The 20,179-nt window shown below is 41.2% G+C and overlaps 1 pseudogene; it reads right to left on the reverse strand.

Moving 5' to 3' along the window:
* Nucleotides 1–319: 319 nt before the first annotated feature.
* LOC128585582 (tight junction protein ZO-2-like) overlaps nucleotides 320–20,179 on the reverse strand; it is a 57,160-nt pseudogene continuing 37,300 nt past the window's right edge.

Raw genomic sequence — 20,179 nt, forward strand, 5'->3', positions numbered from 1 at the left:
ATAGTTATTGCTTCTTAATACACATGTGAAAAAATATGCAAACAGATTTAATACAGATTTTGGTCCACTGAAGCAAGTAATAGTATCAGACTATAGTATTCTTATTTCTGAGCAAAAACGCACAGACTCCTCTAACCCAGTCCCACAAACAGAGCCTTCAGTTCTTAATTTGTACTGGCTGTCCCTGGTTCCCTGTGAGAACACACAAGCCCAAGTTCTACTGTAACCCCAACAGTGCATTTTAACTGGACAAGACCATTGTGGTGGCCTGGCAGGAATGTTACCCTGCCGTGGCAGCAGGCAGCCCGGGAGAGTCCCTTCACAGACTGCTATAATTCTGTGTCCTGTTACGGGCAGGCTGGCCATGGTAACCACGCTTTGAGTGTTCTGATAGCTGTTGGCGGTATTCTTCCTCTTCAGCGTGACTGCCATAACTTCCTCTAGTGTCCTGATAAAGTGTGGAAGAACTTTTCTGTGGCAAAGGGGGTCTGGAGCTGGTGTACTCAGGCAGGCTGGGGTCTGGCTTGTGTGGTCTGATTGGAACTGCATGGATGTCAGGATGTTTCTGAGCAATTTCAATCCTTGCATTCTGTGCTTCTTGGAGCTCCTGCATTCTCTGTAATTTGGCTTTGTGATCCATTTTCTCAAATATTTTGACTGTGCCTAGGACTGACTTGGGAGTGTTATCCTGCTCCTCGGTGCTCCCTCCCACCTCCTCACCCTCTGGGGGAGACACAGGCATGGAGAGCTTCAGTATATTCCTCCCAAAGGCAGGTTTCCTCACAGGGGAGGAGGACAAGCTTTGGTAGACGCCCCAGGAATTTCACCCGCAGAGGGGTTGAACCTGTATTCGTAGGATTTGGAGATGTTACAGGATTCTTCTTTGTTCTGGGTTTTGGCCTTAGGTGGCTCTGGCTTGAATGCTGGGGGTGGGCTATTATCCCTAAGTTGATCGTTGCTAGCAGCCCTCTTCATCTGAGCTTGTGGCTCTGGGTGGGTTTCCTTATGCTCTCCTCGTGCTGCACCGGCTCTGAGGAGCGGGTGATGGACAGTGATGGACGGTGATAGATGGCACCTGCGGGTCTTCAGCCGGTAGTTCATCCAGCTCTTCGTCAGTGTAGGCACCTCCTTCACCGTCCATGCCTTCAAAGTCACTGATGAGGCAGCTGTCACAACTCAGATAGTCCGTGCCCATGGCGTTTCAGTAGGATATGCAGTCTTTGAGGTCATCGTCCATCCCTTCTGTCTTCCCTGCCGACACCCAAACGGCTTCTCCTTGATGATGTTGAATGTTGTCCTTCAAGCTGCCAAACCAGCTGTCATTCAGGTTGATTGTAAAAAGATGTGCACATGTTTTTTAAAGCTTGTTGGCCTGATCAAACAGCTTCTGAGAACTTTTGTTGGATGCTGGACTCAACCTCTGTATCATGGTTTTGATACCTTGTCTAGAGTCTAGGTTGAAAAAAATCACAATCAGGAACCACTGTGTATAATTCAACAGGCCCACAGCTTCGGAGTCACATCAGTAATGTATGTTTATCCTGTTCAATAATTCGCCTCACGGTATTTAACTGAACCACTCCACTGGATTTCTCAGCTCCTGCATCTTTCGGTTCTATTTTAGCAGTTTAATGCAATTCAGGTAACTCATTTTCCAACTTTTCCATTGCTATATCCGCTATGAGGCCAAATAAGACCACAGGTCTCTTGAAATCAGCTTCTCTCAGCAAAACCCTCTTGTAAGCTGGGAACTTGGTGCTCACAGACACGACAGCTGTTAAGTCTTCCCGACTCTCCCTCAGGTTCTTCTTTGCCCCAGATCTCTGGCCATGCATTGTCCAGAAATCTTCCCTGTCCCCGGTGTTGTCTCTCTGGGCATTCTGAACACTGGCCATTTGTTTGGCTCTGCTTTTGTTGGGGATTAAGCCTTTCTCCCATTCATTTTCAATCCTCACAGCCAGCCAGTGGCCCAGCTTGCCGTCATACAGAGTGTCCACCACTCGGAAGACCTCCCCCCAGCGAAGGCCAGGCTCTGTGGCATTTCCTTCTCACTTTCACAGTGGCTTCTTATAAAAAACGAATCCCCTCTGCCACAAGCCAGGATGTCTCTACACACATCAGCTCGGCTCTGAGCTAAAATGGTCACCATTTCACCTTTGGAGATTTCTAAATCCAAAATCTTTACATATTTGGAAAAATCTGTACAGAACAGCATCCTCTAAACCAGCCCTCTGAAATCTTGTGTGTTCACTTTCAGAATCTGGTCTCCTTGAAGGCCTTCCTGCTCTGCTGAGGTACCCTCTTGAATGCCAGCAACAAATATCCCAAGGTCATTGCCACCGGCCAAGTGGAGGCCCACACTGTCTCCCTTCTTGAATCTCACCATTTTGGTATTAGGCACAAATATTGCTTCATCTTCAGAACTAGGATGAAGAAAAGTTCTCGGGGGTGCTTTTGGTGAGGAGCTGGGGGTTCCTCTTGGTACCTGGGCTTCTTGTTGGTCTCTGTGACAACTGCAGCTGCAATATCTCCCATGGACTTAAAGTGAGTGGGTGTGGCATCCACTTGGACAGTCTGCTCAGTGAGTCCTCTCTTGAACTTGGCCTTTCTTTCAGCTTCTCATTTGAGGAATGATAACCATAATCAGAATACTGTTGGCGTCTCTCCTCTGGAGAAAATGATCAGTTTGACTCTATTTTTTATTTATTTATTTATTTTTATTAAATCATAGCTGTGTACATTAGTATGATCATGGGGCACCATACACTTGGTTCACAGATCATTTGACACATTTTCATCACGCTAGTTAACATAGCTTTCGTAGCATTTTCTTAGTTATTTTGCTAAGACCTTTACATTCCACATTTACTAGGATTAACATATACCCTTGTAAGATGCACTGCAGGTGTAATCCCATTAATCCCCCTCCCTCCACCTACCTCCCCCCTCCCTCCCCTCCCTTTCTCCCTTCTCCCTATTCTTAGGTTGTAACTGGGTTATAGCTTTCATGTGAAGGTCCTACATTAGTTTCATAATAAGGGTGAGTACATTGGGTACTTTTTCTTCCATTCTTGAGACACTTTACTAAGAAGAATATGTTCCAGCTCCATCCATGTAAACATGAAAGAGGTAAAGTCTCCATCTTTCTTTAAGGCTGCATAATATTCCATGGTGTACATATACCGCAATTTATTAATCCATTCGTGGATCGATGGGCACTTGGGCTTTTTCCATGACTTAGCAATTATGAATAGGGCTGCAATAAATATTCTGATACAAATATCTTTGTTATGGTATGATTTTTGGTCTTCTGGGTATATGCCCAGTAGAGGGATTACAGGATTGAATGGCAGATCTATTTTTAGATCTCTAAGTGTTCTCCATATCTCTTTCCAAAAGGAATGTATTAATTTGCATTCCCACCAGCAGTGCAAAAATGTTCCCTTTTCTCCACATCCACGCCAACATCTCTGGTCTTGGGATTTTGTGAGATAGGCTAGTCTCACTGGTGTTAGATGGTATCTCAAAGTAGTTTTGATTTGCATTTCTCTGATGATTAAAGATGATGAGCATTTTTTCATATGTCTGAAGGCCGTGTGCCTGTCTTCTTCAGAGAAGTTTCTCTTCAAGTCCCTTGCCCAGTCTGCAATGGGATCCCTTGTTCTCTTCTTGCTAATGCGTTTGAGTTCTCTGTGGATTCTGGTTATTAAACCTTTGTCGGAGACATAACCTGCAAATATCTTCTCCCATTCTGAGGGCTGTTTGCTTGCTTTACTTACTGTGTTCTTGGCTGTGCAGAAGCTTTTTAGTTTGATCAAGTCCCAGTAGTGTATTTTTGAAGCAGCTTCAATTGCCTGGGGGGTTCTTCTCATAAAAAACTCGCCCAACCCAATTTATTCAAGGGTTTTCCCTGCACTCTCTTCTAGTATTTTTATAGTTTCATGTCTTAGGTTTAAATCTTTAATCCAGTGAGAGTCTATCTTGGTTAATGGTGAGAGGTGTGGGTCTAGTTTCAGTCTTCTACAGGTTGCCAGCCAGTTCACCCAGCACCATTTGTTAAATAGGGAATCTTTTCCCCACTGAATGTTTTTAATTGGCTTGTCAAAGATTAAATAACGGTAATTAGCTGGATTCATCTCTTGGTCCTCTATTCTGTTCCAGACATCTACTTCTCTGTTTTTGTGCCAGTACCATGCTGGTTTGATCACTATCGATTTTAGTATAGTCTGAGGTCTGGTAGCGTGATTCCTCCTGCTTTGTTTTTATTTTTGAGTAATGTCTTGGCTATTCAAGGTTTTTCTGATTCCATATAAAACGAAGTATTGTTTTTTCAAGATCTTTAAAGTATGACAGTGGAGCTTTAATGGGGATTGCATTGAAATTATATATTGCTTTGGGTAGTATGGACATTTTAACAATGTTGATTCTTTCCAACCATGAGCCTGGTATATTTTTCCATTTGTTAATATTCTCAGCTATCTCTTTTCTTAGAGTTTCATAGTTCTCTTTATATAGATCTTTCACGTCCTTTATTAGATAAACACCCAAGTATTTCATCTTCTTTGGCACTACTGTGAATGGGATAGAGTCCTTAATTGTTTTTTCAACTTGACTATCTTTGGTATATATAAAGGCTACCGATTTATGAATGTTGATTTTGTAACCTGAGACAGTGCTGTATTCCTTGATCACTTCTAAGAGTTTTGTAGTAGAGTCCCTAGTGTTTTCCAGATATACAATCATATCATCTGCGAAGAGCGAAAGTTTGATCTCTTCTGACCCTATGTGGATACCCTTGATCGCCTTTTCTTCCCTAATTGCGGTGGCTAAAACGTCCATTACAATGTTAAAGAGCAATGGAGACAATGGGCAGCCTTGTCTGGTTCCTGATCTGAGTGGAAATGATTCCAATTTAACTCCATTCAATATGATATTGGCTGTGGGTTTGCTGTAGATGGTCTCTATCAGTTTAAGAAATGTCCCTTCTATACCAATTTTCTTAAGTGTTCTGATATCAAAAGCTTTTTCTGCATTGATTGAGAGGATTATATGGTCTTTGTTTTTTAATTTGTTTATGTGCTGGATTACATTTATAGATTTACGTATATTGACCCAGCCTTGAGACCCTGGGATAAAACTGACTTGGTCATGATGTATGATTTGTTTGATATGTTGCTGGATTCTGTTTGTTAGAATCTTGTTGAATATTTTTGCATCTATAGTCATTAGTGATATTGGTCTATAATTTTCTTTTGTTGTTGGGTCTTTTCCTGGTTTGGGGATCAGGGTGATGTTTGCTTCATAGAACGTGTTGGGTAGTCTTCCTTCTTTTTCTACCTTTTGGAACAGGATGAGTAATATAGGTACTAGTTCCTCTTTAAAGGTTTGGTAGAATTCTTACGTAAAACCATCTGGTCCCGGGCTTTTCTTTTTGCGGAGATTTTGTATGTTTGATGTTATTTCCGAACTTGATATGGCCTGTTCAACATTTCCACTTGATTTTGGTTAAGTCTTCGAAGGTGACGTGCTTCCAAGTAATGGTCATTTTCCTTCAGATTTTCGTATTTCTGAGAGTAAAGTTTCTTGTAATATTCATTAAGGATTTTTTGGATTTCTGAGGAGTCTGTTGTTATTTCGTCTTTGTTATTTCTGATTGATGAGATTAGAGATTTTACTCTTTTTTTTCCTGATTAGGTTGGCCAAAGGTTTATCTATTTTGTTGACCTTTTCAAAAAACCAGCTTTTTCATCACAAGAATGGAGAAGCATGAATCCTATGTACTCAATCTTGATATGAGGACAATTAATGACAATTAAGGTTATGGGGGGGGGAAGCAGAAAGAGAGAGGGAGGGAGTGGGGTGGGGCCTTAGTGTGTGTCACACTTTATGGGGGCAAGACATGATTGCAAGAGGGACTTTACCTAACAATTGCAATCAGTGTAACTGGCTTATTGTACCCTCAATGAATCCCCAACAATAAAAAAAAAAAGAAAAAAAAAAAAAAAACCAGCTTTTTGATTTATTGATCTGTTGTATTATTCTTTTGTTTTCAATTTCATTTAGTTCTGCTCTGATTTTGGTTATTTCTTTTCTTCTACTGGATTTGGGGTTGGAGTGTTCTTCCATTTCCAGTCTCTTGAGATGTCCCATTAAGTTGCTTACTTCCTCTCTTTCCGTTCTCCTGAGGAAGGCTTGCAGTGCTATAAATTTCCCTCTTAGAACTGCCTTTGCAGTGTCCCAGAGGTTCTGATAGTTCATGTCTTCATTGTCGTTTTGTTTCAGAAATTTGGCAATTTCCTTCTTGATCTCACCTCTGACCCAGCTATCAATCAGCATAAGGTTATTTAACTTCCATGTTTTTGTATGAGTATGCAGATTCCTGTTGTTACTCATCTCAAGTTTTATTCCATGATGGTCCGAGAAGATGCATGGAATAATTTCTATTCCTTTAAATTTACTGAGGTTAGACTTGTGACCTAAGATGTGATCGATTCTGGAGTAAGTTCCGTGGGCTGATGAGAAGTATGTGTATTGAGTTTTGTTGGGATGAAATGTTCTGTAGATGTCTGCTAAATCTAAAAGCTGGATGGTTAGATTTAAATCTAGAATTTTTTTTATATTTATTATTATTATCATTTTTTTTTATTGTTGGGGATTCATTGAGGGTACAATAAGCCAGGTTACACTGATTGCAATTGTTAGGTAAAGTCCCTCTTGCAATCATGTCTTGCCCCCATAAAGTGTGACAAACACCAAGGCCCTACCCACCTCCCTCCATCCCTCTTTCTTCTTCCCCCCCATAACCTTAATTGTCATTAATTGTCCTCATATCAAAATTGAGTACATAGGACTCAAGCTTCTCCATTCTTGTGATGCTTTACTAAGAATAATGTCTTCCACTTCCATCCAGGTTAATACTAAGGATGTAAAGTCTCCATTTCTTTTAATAGCTGAATAGTATTCCATGGTATACATATACCACAGCTTGTTAATCCATTCCTGGGTTGGTGGGCATTTAGGCTGTTTCCACATTTTGGCGATTGTAAAGTGAGCTGCAATAAACAGTCTAGTACAAGTGTCCTTATGATAAAAGGATTTTTTTCCTTCTGGGTAGATGCCCAGTAATGGGATTACAGGATCAAATGAGAGGTCTAGCTTGAGTGCTTTGAGGTTTCTCCATACTTCCTTCCAGAAAGGTTGTACTAGTTTGCAGTCCCACCAGCAGTGTAAAAGTGTTCCCCTCTCTCCACATCCACGCCAGCATCTGCAGTTTTGAGATTTTGTGATGTGGGCCATTCTCACTGGGGTTAGATGATATCTCAGGGTTGTTTTGATTTGCATTTCTCTAATATATAGAGATGACGAACATTTTTTCATGTGTTTGTTAGCCATTCGTCTCTCATCTTTAGAGAAAGTTCTATTCATGTCTCTTGCCCATTGACATATGGGATTGTTGGCTTTTTTCATGTGGATTAATTTGAGTTCTCTATAGATCCTAGTTATCAAGCTTTTGTCTGATTGAAAATATGCAAATATCCTTTCCCATTGTGTAGGTTGTCTCTTTGCTTTGGTTATTGTCTCCCTAGCTGTACAGAAGCTTTTCAGTTTAATGAAGTCCCATTTGTTTATTTTTGTTGTTGTTGCAATTGCCATGGCAGACTTCTTCATGAAGTCTTTCCCCAGGCCAATATCTTCCAGTGTTTTTCCTATGCTTTCTTGGAGGATTTTTATTGTTTCATGCCTTAAGTTTAAGTCCTTTATCCATCTTGAATCAATTTTTGTGAGTGGGGAAAGGTGTGGGTCCAGTTTCAGTCTTTTACATGTAGACATCCAGTTCTCCCAACACCATTTATTGAATAGGGAGTCTTTCCCCCAAGGTATGTTCTTGTTTGGTTTATCAAAGATTAGGTGGTTGTAAGATGTTAGTTTCATTTCTTGGTTTTCAATTCGATTCCAAGTGTCTATGTCTCTGTTTTTGTGCGAGTACCATGCTGTCTTGACCACCATGGCTTTGTAGTACAGCCTAAAATCCAGTATGCTGATGCCCCCAGCTTTATTTTTATTACTAAGAACTGCCTTAGCTATACGGGTTTTTTTCCGGTTCCATACAAAACGCAGAATCATTTTTTCCAAATCTTGAAAGTATGATGTTGGTATTTTGATAGGAATGGCATTGAATAGGTAGACTGCTTTGGGAAGTATAGACATTTTAACAATGTTGATTCTTCCCATCCCTGAGCACGGTATGTTCTTCCATTTGTTAATATCCTCTGCTATTTCCTTTCTGAGGAGTTCATAGTTTTCTTTATAGAGGTCCTTCACCTCCTTCGTTAGGTATATTCCTAGGTATTTCATTTTCTTTGAGACTATGGTGAAGGGAGTTGTGTCCTTAATTAGCTTCTCATCTTGACTGTTATTGGTGTACACAAAGGCTACTGACTTGTGGACATTGATTTTATAACCTGAAACATTATTGTATTTTTTGATGACTTCTAGGAGTCTTGTGGTTGAGTCTTTGGGGTTCTCTAAGTATAAGATCATGTCATCAGCAAAGAGGGAGAGTTTGACCTCCTCTGCTCCCATTTGGATTCCCTTTATTTCCTTGTCTTGCCTAATTGTATTGGCTAGAACTTCCAGCACTATGTTGAATAGTAAAGGTGACAGAGGACAACTAGTCTGGTTCCAGTTCTAAGAGGAAAAGGTTTCAGTTTTACTCCATTCAGTAAAATATTGGCTGTGGGTTTGTCATAGATAGCTTCAATCAGTTTTATAAATGTACCACCTATGCCTATACTCTTCAGTGTTCTAATTAGAAAAGGATGCTGGATTTTTTTCAAATGCTTTTTCTGCATCTATTGAGAGGATCATGTGATCTTTATTTTTGCCTCTGTTAATATGGTGGATAACGTTTATGGACTTCCGTATGTTAAACCAGCCTTGCATCCCTGGGATGAAGCCTACTTGATCATGATGAATGACTTTTTTGAGATAAGCTGTTATCTATTGGCTAGTATTTTGTTGAAAATTTTTGCATCTATATTCATGAGTTAGATTGGTCTGAAATTTTCCTTTTTGTTTAGGTCTTTTCCTGGTTTTGGTATCAGGGTGATGTTTGCTTCATAGAATGTGTTGGGGAAGATTCCTTCTTCCTCAATTTTTTGGAATAATTTCTGCAGTACAGGAATAAGCTCTTCCTTAAAGGTTTGATAGAATTCTGGAGTGAAGCCGTCTGGACCAGGGCATTTTTTGATTGGAAGATTTTTTATTGTTTCTTAGATCTCAGTGCTTGAAATTGGTTTGTTCAGGAGCTCTATTTCTTCCTGGCTGAGTCTAGGGAGAGGGTGTGATTCCAAATATTTATCCATTTCCTTCACATTGTCAAATTTCTGGGCATAGAGTTTCTGGTAGTATTCAGAGATGATCTCTTGTATCTCTGTGGGATCAGTTGTTATTTCCCCTTTATCATTTCTGATTGAGGTTACTAGAGATTTTACTTTTCTATTCCTCGTTAGTCTGGCCAATGGTTTATCTATTTTATTTATTTTTTCAAAAAACCAACTCCTTGTTTCATTAATTTTCTGAATGATTCTTTTGTTTTCAATTTCATTGATCTCTGATTTGATTTTGGATATTTCTTTTCTTCTACAGAGTTTAGGCTTAGATTGTTCTTCTTTTTCCAATTCCATAAGATCTCTTGTGAGATTGTTGATGCACTGTCTTTCTGTTTTTCGAATGTAGGCCTCTAAAGCGATGAACTGTCCTCTCAAAACTGCTTTTGCAGTATCCCACAGGTTTTGGTAGCTTGTGTCTTCATTGTTGTTATGCTCAAGGAAGTTAATGATTTCCTGTTTTATTTCTTCCTGCACCCATCTGTTATTCAACAGAAGATTGTTTAATTTCCATGCCTTTGGGTGGGGTTGAGCGTTTTTGTTAGAGTTGAGTTCCATCTTTAGTGACTTATGGTCTGAGAAGATACAAGGTAAAATTTCAATTCTTTTGATTCTGTTGATATTTGTTTTGTGTCCCAGGATATGATCAATTTTGGAGAATGTTCCATGGGGTGATGAGAAGAATGTATATTCCTTATCTCTGGGGTGGAGTGTTCTATATGCATCTATCAAGCACAGTTGTTCTAGGGTCTCATTTAAATCTCTTATATCTTTGTTTAATTTCTGTTTAGAGGATCTGTCCAGCTCTGTAAGAGGAGTGTTAAGGTCCCCTGTTATTATGGTATTATCAGATATCATATTGCTCAGACTGAGTAAGGTCTGTTTCAAGAATCTGGGAGCATTTAAATTGGGTGCATAGATATTTAGAATTGAAACATCTTCTTGTTGTATTTTTCCCTTGACCAATATAAAGTGACCATCTTTGTCTTTTTTGACTTTAGTTGCTTTAAATCCACATGTATCTGAAAATAAGATTGCAACTCCTCTTTTCTTCTGAATTCCATTTGCCTGAAAAATTGTCTTCCAACCCTTGACTCGGAGCTTTAATTTGTCTTTTGAAGCCAGGTGTGTTTCTTGCAGACAGCAAATGGATGGCTTGTGTTTTTTAATCCAGTCAGCCAATCTATGTCTCTTCAGTGGGGAATTCAAGCCATTAACATTTATTGAGATAATTGATAAGTGTGGTATTCATCTTATTTTGTGAGAGTCCATTGCTTAGTTTTACCTTTTGCATCAGTGTGGAGGTTAGGTTCTGTCCTTTGATTTCTGAGTTCTTACTTTGCTGCTGATCCATTGTGGTGGTCAGTGTGCAGAACAGGTTGAAGTATTTCCTGTAGAGCTGGTCTTGTTGTGGCAAATTTCCTCAATGTTTGTATATCCATAAATGATTTGATTTCTCCGTCAATTTTTAAGCTTAGCTTAGAAGGGTACAGAATTCTGGACTAAAAATTGTTCTGTTTAAGTAAGTTAAAAGTAGATGACCATTGTCTTCTTGCTTGGAAAGTTTCATTAGAGAAGTCTGTGGTCACTCTGATGGATTTGCCCCTGTAGGTCAACTGGCGCTTACTCCTGGCAGCTTGCAGAATCTTTTCTTTTGTCTTGACTTTGGACAGGTTCATCACAATGTGTCTTGGAAAAGCTCGGTTACAGTTGAGGCGATCTGGGGTCTGATAGCCCTCTGAAAGCAGTGTGTCAGAATCTTTGGTGATATTTGGGAAATTTTCTTTTATAATATTCTCTAGTATGGCTTCCATTCCTCTGGGGCAATCTTCTTCCCCTTCTGGGATTCCTATAACTCGTATGTTGGAATGCTTCATAAAGTCCCATAATTCTGACAGTGAATGTTCTGCTTTCTCTCTCTTCTTTTCTGCCTCTTTTACTATCTGAGTTATCTCAACAACTTTGTCTTCTACCTCTGAAATTCTTTCTTCTGCATGGTCTAACCTGTTGTTGATACTTTCCATTGCATCTTTAAATTCTCTAATTGACTGTTTCAGTTCCTTCAGCTCTGCTATATCCTTTTTATATTTTTCATATCGTTCATCTCTTATTTGAGTCTGTTTTTGGATTTCCTTTTGGTTATTTTCCACTTTATTAGCAGTTTCCTTCATTGTTTCCATCATTTCTTTCATTGTTTTCAACATGTGTATTCTAAATTCTCTTTCTGTTATTCCTAACATTTCTTTATAGGTGGAATTCTCTGCAGTAGCTACCTCATGTTCCCTTGGCGGGGTTGTTCTGGACTGGTTCTTCATGTTGCCTGGAGTTTTCTGCTGATTCTTCCTCATGAGTGATTTCTTTTATCTGTTTCCTTGCCCTAATTTTCCTTTTGCTTCCTCTTGCTCTTTAAGTTCTCGTGCCTGTGGAAGTTGCCGGCTGGTTTAGACGGATTGAACACACGTGACCGCTTGCCGTTTTTTCCACTGTTTTAGTCCTCCTCTTGGGGTCCAGAAGTCTCTCGCTGACTCCCTGTATCCTCTAAGGGGTGATGATAGGCAGATCCCACCAGCCAGAGATGCCTGGAGTCCTCTCTCCCCAGACTCACGTTGCCCAGATGCAAGGAAGCTGTTACTAGGCTGCCATCTTGCTCCGCCTCCTAAATCTAGAATTTCTTTACTCAGCTTTTTGTTGGAGGATGGATCCATCACTGCCAAAGGAGTGTTAAAATCTCCGACCATTATAGAGTTGGAGGAATCAAGTTACTCATGTCTGTTAGAGTTTCTCTTATAAATTGAGGTGCATTCTGGTTGGGTGCATAGATATTAGTAATTGAAATCTCATCATATTGAGTCTTACCTTTAACAAATATGAAGTGACCATTTTTGTCCTTCGTTACTTTTGTTGGTTTAAACCCTATTGTATCCGCAAATAAAATTGCAACTCCTGCTTTTTTCCGGTTACCATTTGCCTGAAATATGGATGACCATCCTTTCACCCTGAGTCTGTATTTTTCTTTTAAGTTAAGATGTGACTCTTGTATGCAACAAATATCTGGCCTGAGTTTTTGTATCCAGTCAGCTAACCTATGTCTCTTTAGAGGGCAGTTTAAGCCATTCACATTAATGGAGAGTATTGATATGTTTGGTGAAATTTGGGGTAGTGAGTTTTTCAAAAGTCCAGTGGGCATTTTTAATCCTTTTGCCATTGTGGAAGTTGGAGTTTGATCAGAAATTTCTGAGTGAGTTTACTTTTGTAGTAGAAGATTGAGTTGGTTATTATGGAGGATAGGTCTGAGAATATCCTTAAGAGCTGGTTTGGTTATGGCAAATTTCTTTAGCATATGTATGTCATTAAAGTATTTAATTTCTCCGTTATAAATGAAACTCAGTTTAGCTGGGTACAAGATCTGGGGTTGAAAGTTATTTTGCTTGAGGAGATTAAACGTTGATGACTACCCTCCTCTGGCTTGAAAAGTTTCAGCAGAGAGATCTGCAGTCATTCTAATGTTTTTCCCTTTGAAGGTAATAGATTTCTTTTGCCTGGCCACTTTGAGAATTTTCTCCTTCATATTAACTTTAGTGAAGTTAATTATGATATGCCTGGGGGATGTCTTATTGGGGTTGAGTCGTGCTGGGGTTCTGAAGCTATCTGCTATCTGAATTTCAGGTTCTCTAGGTATGTCTGGAAAATTCTCTTTCATAATTTCATGCAGAAGGGCCTGTGCGCCCAGTGAGGCCACTTCATCTATTTCAGGAATTCCTATGAGTCAGATACTTGCCTTCTTCGAGTTATCCCAGAGCTCTCTGAGTGAGTGATCCATTTTTGCTCTCCATTTCTCTTCCTCTTTGAGAGTTTGGGAGCATTCAAAGGCTTTATCTTCGATGTTGGAGATCCTTTCTTCTGCTTGGTCCATTCTGTTGCTAAGAGATTCCACTGTATTTTTCATATCTTTGAGGGCTGCAAATTCTTGTTTCAGTGTGTCTAAGTCTTTGGTGGTTTTGTCTTTAAATTCGTTAAATTCTTGAGACAGCTTTTGAATTTCTCCACGAATTCCTAATTCCATTTTGTTAATCTTGTTTGCCAGCCAAATTCTGAATTCGATTTCTGACATCTCAGCCAGTTGTTTGTGAATGGGATCTTCAATTACATCTGCCATATCTTTCCTTGGGGGGGTTGATCTATTCTGGTTATTCATGTTACCAGAGTTTTTCTGCTGATTCTGCCCCATGATTGTTTTACTCCCTTTGATTTTCCTCTGGTGTTTTGTTGAGGACCCATACAGTGCTATGGCCTGAGAAACTGGGGCCCTGTTTGGTGTAGAGGGGCTAAGTGGTTCTGTCTTGTTTTCAGCTGGTTTCTATGTGACCCTAGTGAAACAGTTACTCTGGGTTGAAGTCTCAGCCAGAGACTGAGGAGAAATACCAGCAATTAAGTCACCCCGCCCACCACAGGCAACAAATGGAAAAGGAAAATCAAACCTTCCTACAACCACACACCCAGTGCACCACCTGGATAGTCCCCAGGTGAGTGACTCAGTTCAAAAGGTCCAAGTCAATTGTCTCAGTCAGCAGCTACCTCGGGTGGGAGAGTTCAAGAGATCTCTGGGAACTAGATCACAGGGGTCTGTTGACTGCTCTAAAATGGCTTGCTCCAGTGCTGCGTGGAGTCAGGAAGAGCCACCCGTAAATAGATCAGTCTGGGAAGATTGATGCCTCCTTCCCCACCTTGCAGCTCTGTCACACCCAGTTGCTGCTAGCCCCACAGGGCTGTGACCCAGTCAGTTGTCTGCAGTAAGCAGATACTCCAGGGGTTTGCACCTGCCTAAGTCACAGGGTAGTCTGTGTCTGCTCGACTAGGTCGCTATTCTCTGTCTTTATCCAGCAGGGGGTGGTGTGGCCTGTCAACCTCGGGCACTTGATGGAGGCTGGAGGTGTTCACTCAGTTCCAGCCCCACCCTTAGTTTATGTTACTGGGTGAAGGGAACAACCCTGTGGGAGTTTGTTTCTGACCTTGCCAGATTCCTCTGCAGAGGAGAGGCTGATTTGAGTTCCCAGAACCTGTGCCTCAGGCCCTGTCTTTAGTCCTGCGGGTTTGTATTCGCAGCACAATCAGTTGTTGGCTGTAGCCTCTTGGCCTCCTTTGTCTATAGGCTGGTGATCCCCTAAGGGCCAGGTGCGTCTTAGGCTCAGTAGAGCGGTCCTCTAGATCAGCCCCACCCTGGGAGTTACCTGGATCTGCAGGTGTGTTTTCTAGTCCCTGTGTTCCACCCAGGTCGGTACCATCTCAGGAAAACCCTTTACTCACAGGGCCTGTGTTTCAGTCCCAGGTCTGTTCCATGGTGGTTGCCATCTGAGAAGATGCTCGGCCTCATCTGGTTGCCCAGGAAGACAGGAGGAGAGGCTATGGGATATCTGGGGGTGGGCCTTGTTATTGCTGAAGATGGCTGTTGCTCTGCACCTCGGGGCACCACCTCTCCAGTGTAATTCCCTCTCAGCCGACCGTCATCTTCTCGCTCCTTTGCTACAGAGTCAGTACTGGCCAGCTGCAGTCCAGGTCCTGTCTACACCTCTCGAGAGTTCACCCAAGAATCTGGACTCCTGGTGGGGCAGGTCTCCAGATCACGGAGTGAGAGTGGAGGGGAGTGTTAGGAGCTCAGAGTTGCAGGTCGTAACACCAAGCTCATTGAGACCAAATGAAGAAATAAACAGATACAAAGGTTACCAGGCACATGGGCCCATAGATACAGAGACAGACGGAAACACATAGACATACAGGCAACAGCCACGACAACAGCAATATAGAACAACTGCGATAAAAATAGTGATAATCATAAAATAATTGAAAGAAAGGGAAAAAAGAGAGAGAAAAGCGGTGTTAGAAGGAATGTTAAATCAGAAGAAAGAAGAAATTAAAATTAGAAGACATAGAAATAAAAAATATATCTATATAAAAAGTAATAATAAAAAATTATCGAAATCTCCTCTAAGAAAATGGTGAGGAAAAAACAGACAAAAACAAAACAACAACAACAAAAAACCCACGAAAACCAAAAAAAAAACCCAAAAAAAACAAAAGGCACCAACTACAAAAATATTCTTTTGTGTAGAAATATACTTATGAATATCTATATGTCTGCTGTAGGGATCAACTTTCGTAGGAATATATTCATACTGCAATATACTTTCTGGACACAAGGTGGCGCTGTGAGTGGTTCCGAGACTTATACCTGATTTACAGTTTATACCGTGACCATGGTAACCACCTTCCGGGGCGATCGCCATTTTGGAGTTTCCCTAAAAGTTTGTCGCCTAAGAATTGTGCAACCTCAGCTGTTCTTTTCCAGACAGCACTTGCGACCGACCTTCCCACTCAGTGCAGGTGTCCACCCTTCCTAAGTCCCTCCACTCTGTTCCCAGGTTCCCCTGCAAACTGGCGACTGCAATCGGCCATAAGGGGAGCGGTGCTGAGTTTGCACGGTCATTGGTGGGCTTGCGGCTCTATCTCCTGTAGCTGGTTCCCGTGGCTTCAGCAGCCAAAGCCGGTCTGTGGCTTCAGTAGCTTCACGGCTCCAGAAGCCAAAGCCGGGTCCTAGGCTTCAAGCCGGTTCCTGTGGTTGGAGCGCTCGGGGGACTTATTCTGAGTTTTATGGTTCAGAGTTTCCCTTTTGGATGGGCGCCCACAAGTTCGCCGAGCAGCCTGAACCGCCAGCCCCCTGGGGGAAAGGTGCCCGCCCTTTTGGGTAGTTCAAAATGTCTGTTTCCTGGGCAGGATCCCTTCCCTTCAATTGTCCAACAGTTTGCCCAGCTCCCCGTGGTTTTGAGTGGCTCTCCTTTCAGATGCCTCCCTCAGTTCAGGATTAATTATTTGTCAATTGGACTTTGTCAGCATTTACAAGCTGCTGACCTCCGTAGGGGAGGGGCCTGCTGGCCGGCATGGCCAAGCAGGGAAGAATCTCTACAACAGAGTCTGTGATTTTAATTTACCCCTCATATATAGCAAACCGCCAGTTCGCTGGGCGTCTCCAGCTGTCTATCCACTCCAATAATCCACACACAGGGAAGGTCCAGACCGCCTTTCCTCTCACCTGGTGGCTTGGGAGAGGTGGGCTACACGTCCGTCCTGTCTGCCATCATGCTCCGCCCCAGTTTGACTCTATTTCTGAGATATCTTCCGTTTCCAAGTCACTGTCGTTTAAGGATGGGATGTTGATGAGGGTGGGCCAAAGTCATGGTCCAGGCCTTGGTCCAGGCCTTGCTCTAGGCTGCGGCCACGGCTGAGGCTGCACTCCCGGCTCCATGGCCGTTGGTGGGGACACCCCTGCTCGGGGCTGTCCTCCCAGCTGCGGCTTCGCCCCAGGTGGCTGCTCTGTCAGCTCCTCTCGCTGTACCTGCTGCGGAAACTTCTGCGGTCAAAGTCATCCATCTCCTCAAAAGCCCGGTCACTGTGACTGAGCTGAGAGCTGGCTTGCAGCAGGGCCTCCTGACCACGATAGCAGCGACCTTCCCGCTTTTTCTCAACTGCTGAACTGCAAACGAATGAAGCACATCCTCTATGGAGGTGCCATACACCAAGACCACTCTGTCATTTTCTTGAAGCAGCCCATCCACAGACCCGCTGGGGAGCACATCAGAGATGACAATGGACGTTTCTCCATTTTCAAAGTGAGGGTTATCTCTGCCTCCAGACACTGCAATTCCAAATCCTCTTTTGGAATCCTTTTGAAGGGTCACATTGTACTGTTCCCATATCAGCTCTTCCAGGCCTGGGGCCCGAATTCCAAGGGTATACCACGTTCATCTTAAATACTAAAACTGGACTTTTCAGTACCATATACTCCAGGTTATCTCTTCACCACATTTCCAATAATTCCAGTAAGAGATATATCTGGCAGTTTTCCAATTGAGTTCTTCGATCGCTAACAGCTTTTTAATTTCCACGGTATCTCTCTCCCTTTCTATTTTGTTTCCTGAATGTTCCTGTTTTATAGTATCTTGTTCTTGCTTTCTACATAAAATGTTTTCTTTTATTTCTTGAGTATATTAGTAGAACTTCTATGTTCTCTCTATACAGCTTTTTCTTTTCCCACTGCAAGTTGCTTTTGCTGTTTGGTTCTTTTGGTGACTTTCTTTTATTTCAGAGATGTTCCTCAGAAATAAGAGAGGTCTTGGCTTTCTGGCCATGTTTAAGAGAGGTAGACTAAAAATTGATTTGTACCTATAAGCAGGTCAGAGGAATTTTCAGATGAACACTTCACATTTATCTTGACAGTTTGCTGCTCTTCAATTTTATTATCCCAAGGTCTTTCTTCTTGGGTTTATCAGGAGTTCTCAGAAGACTCTTCCAAACTTCTTGCCTAGCGGCCTGGCTGATCTGGGGCCTCTGGGATGATCTGGTTGTCAGTACTTCGGGGGTCACATAGGGGAGAGGCCTCAAAGGGGGAGAGGTGTCAGCACTGGGGATTTACAGTTTCATATATATTTATGATACATCTATGTGTACATAGGGATAGAAATGAGAGGAAGAGGGAACAAACTACATAATAATTACTTGACCATGTAAAAAAATGGTGAAGTATTTGGGTGAGAACAGGGAAAACTAAAATTGCATTGAATTCTTTGTCTCCATCTGAGATGATTCAAATACAGTCATGCACCAAAAAAACAATATTTTGATCAATGATGGACTGCATATACAACAGCGGTCCCACAAGATTATAATACCATATATTGACTATACCTTTTCTATGTTTGGATATGTTGGGTTACTACTACTTTACAATAGGTACAGCATTCAGTACACTAACAGACTACCCAGGTTGTAGCCTAGGAATAGTAGGGCACACCATACAGCTTATGCGTAATGGGCTGTACCATCTGGGTTTGTGTAAATACAATCTGTGACATTCAAACAATGACAAAATCAACTAATGACACATTTCTCAGAATGTATCCCTGTCACTAAAGGACAAATGACTATATACAATGTCTTATAACAAAGAATATTTGGTTTAAAGCCTTTAAAAATATTTTATTAAAAATATGATGATGTATTTTTTGTTTTTAGAAGTGAAGTCTCTGTCGCCCAGTCTACAACTCCTGTGCTCAAGGAATCCCGCTACCTCAGCCTCTCAAGTAGCCAGAACTACAAGGCACACCCCACCATCCCTGGTTAATTTTTAAAATTATATATATATGGTGGTCTCACTATATTGCCCAGGCTACTCTCAAATTCCTGAACTCAAGCAATCCTCCTGCCTTAGCTTCTCTAAGTGCTAGGATTATAAGCATGAGCCACCACACCCAGCTTATTATATATTTAATAAAGTATATATTATATTCTAGAGTAGAGATAAGCAGAGAAAATAAAATTCACATATCAAAATAGAATCAATAAGACTGATGTAAAATATCCATGTCAAACTTCCTACTCTTATTTTTGTTTGTTTAGAGACAGGTTCTCATTCTGTCACCCAGACTACAGAGAGTACAGTGGCCTTATCATGCTATGCCCAGGCTGGCCTCAAATTCCTGGCCTCAAGCAATCTTCCAAAGTTGGCTTCCCAAAGTGCTAGAATTACAAGCATGAGCCACCATACCTGGTTCCAAACTTCCTACTCTATAAACGGAGATTGTACTTTCTTTTTCAAGTCCACATAAAATACTCTTAAAAATAGCCAAATACTAACCCACAAAGAAATCTCACCAGCTCTTCAAATAGATAGTCCCATGTCCAGTTGCCATGGGACAAAATATGGCGGCCACTTAATTGTCCAAAAAGAGCTAAAATTTCATAGATAAGATCATTTTAAAAATTTAGAAATATAAGCATAAATGCACCAAGTAGCAATGCAAACAGCTTTCTAGGCAAAGGGAATGAATTAATCAATGTTTCCAGAGAAAAGAAAAAGATAGAGGCAGGGCAGGAAATGAGGATGGAGAGGTGCTCCCTTCAGCTGCCCTTTGCAGGAGTTTGGATTTCATCTTGTGGGGAACTTTGAGGAATTTTAAGCAAGAGAGTGACTTGGGCAGATTTGCATTTTAAAAAGACCTCCCAGATTCAATGTGGATGCTGAAAACAGGGTATTTTTTTGATAAGGCATAAAATCAGGTAGGGCATAAAAATGGAAACAAGAGGTGAATGGGAGAATTATCTATGGGAGAGTTCCAGTAGAACTCTCTGCAGTGACAGGAATGTCGTCGGTCTGCACTAATACACTATAGCTATAGAAGAGCATTTAAAATGTGTCTAATGCAACTAAGGAACTGAATCTCCAAGTTTATTTCATTTTAATTGACTTAGCCTCAGGAGTTTAGTGGACAGTGTAGCTCTAATTAGAAAGAGCTTTCTAATGCATCCATTATGGGTGTGCATTTTTAAGTCTTAAAAAATATTTTCATTGAGGTATAATTGGCACAAAATAAATTGCATGTGTTAAAATGCACATTTTGATGTCTTGATAGATATAAATCTATGACCATAGTCAAGATAGTGAGTATACTGGTTGTTTCTAAAGTTATACATAAAATTAATGCTCCTGAAAAACAGATGCTAGATAAGCGGAGAAGGACCCTCCACCATATCAGGTCATACTTTGTCTACTTTAAGGGGGAAAAAGTACACCAAAACCCACCAAAAAGCTTGACACCATCTTTGTTTGTTTATTTGTTTGTAATTTCTACATTAAATAAAGAATCATACAACCGAAGTTCTACGATAGGATAGAAGAAAATTGAGACACAGAAAATGATTACGAGAAAGAAAAGAATGAGGCAATTTCTTCAGTCTGGATC

The sequence above is a fragment of the Nycticebus coucang genome, chromosome 5 (genome assembly GCF_027406575.1).
Source record: "Nycticebus coucang isolate mNycCou1 chromosome 5, mNycCou1.pri, whole genome shotgun sequence".
Taxonomy (NCBI): Eukaryota; Metazoa; Chordata; class Mammalia; order Primates; family Lorisidae; genus Nycticebus; species Nycticebus coucang.